Source organism: Aplysia californica, unplaced genomic scaffold (assembly GCF_000002075.1).
Source record: "Aplysia californica isolate F4 #8 unplaced genomic scaffold, AplCal3.0 scaffold00315, whole genome shotgun sequence".
NCBI classification, from domain to species: domain Eukaryota; kingdom Metazoa; phylum Mollusca; class Gastropoda; order Aplysiida; family Aplysiidae; genus Aplysia; species Aplysia californica.
Genome location: NW_004797585.1, coordinates 594,573 through 595,808, shown reverse-complemented (window position 1 = coordinate 595,808; position 1,236 = coordinate 594,573). Strand labels below are relative to the sequence as shown.

General features: G+C 38.5%; 1 long non-coding RNA gene across 1 annotated transcript in view; it reads left to right on the top strand.

Annotated features, from left to right (window-relative positions):
• The first annotated feature begins 227 nt into the window (after nucleotides 1-227).
• The window catches only part of LOC118477957, a 2,309-nt gene continuing 1,300 nt past the window's right edge, over nucleotides 228-1,236 (top strand). The window contains exon 1 of the long non-coding RNA XR_004858711.1: nucleotides 228-413. This is a non-coding gene — a long non-coding RNA (uncharacterized LOC118477957). The remainder of the gene's footprint in view (nucleotides 414-1,236) is intronic.

Here is a 1,236-nt window from a genome sequence, read left to right as displayed (position 1 = left end):
TCAGTTTTGCTGCAAAAAGTTAAATTTCTTTATTTCGCCGATCGCTTTTGTAGGCCGACGCTTCTGTCTCTGTAATTTTAGAAGATCCGCCAGGTTTGCTTAATTTCAAGTCGTACTTCCGTTTGATACTATCGCGCATTGTCGCGCAATACTGAGCACTATTTTAAGTGCGCGACCTGTATAGATCTAGCCTCATGTTTTCTTTTTTTACTTGGTGCTAAATTCGACTGTGATCCTTTCGTTTGATGCCCATCATCGCTTTTTTCTGGATGCCTTTGTCAAATTATTTTTCTTGCGACTAGGCACAACGTCAACAGGTCTGAGATTAGAATCTAGATCTAGACCTTGATAGCGCCTGACCATGCCGAAAAGAAAACGACGTTCTGCAGTTGGAACCCCTCGCACTCGCAAAGGTCGAGATAGTAGGCCAATGACTTTCAGTTGATATTAATGTACCGATCATCCCTTTCATCGAAAGGGGGCCCAGCTAGTATATATATATATAATACTATAATCTCCGACGCGCACAAAATGAAAGTGTTCTTAGCATTTCCCTCTTCTCCCACACATATTTCTTACGTGTATGACGATCACTAATGGCACTTTATATTTGTAAAACTTTAGCTCACGCATAATTACTATCTCCTGATAAATGACAAGTGAAATTGTAAAATATTTCCTCTCATACTTTATACCAACTAGTCTGATGAATAGCAGCATGACGGCGAGGGGCAATCGTAGTCAGATACCGCGACAGGAAGGTGACTTGGTTTGACGGCGTCTTTCGTGCCTTTAATATTAATTGATAGTGGTAGGAATGTGCGACTCCTCAAACAATCTGAACAGTTTGTCACAAACAGATCTCAGTATATCTCTAACTACATAACTTACTAGTAAAGGACGATGTACCCAACTCCTATTCACTAGCGATCAGCTGGTGCCAGTGCGTTTTGGTCTGTACAATAATAAAATGTAATCATCCTTGCTTGCAGAAACGGAGTAAATAATTAATACGTTTTGTTCCGCATCAATAATTATTGCTCTTCAAAACATGAGTTTCATAAGCTTAATATCGGGATAAAAAAAAAAAGTAAAACGGACTTGTTTTTAAATGTATTATTGTCCCAGATCATATGATATAAGCCTTGTAAATCTGTAGAAACCATCGACTGGGACGTTTTTAAACTAGTATTCTATTAAGGAATTTTCTAGAATACAAAACACAGGGAGGTTAAA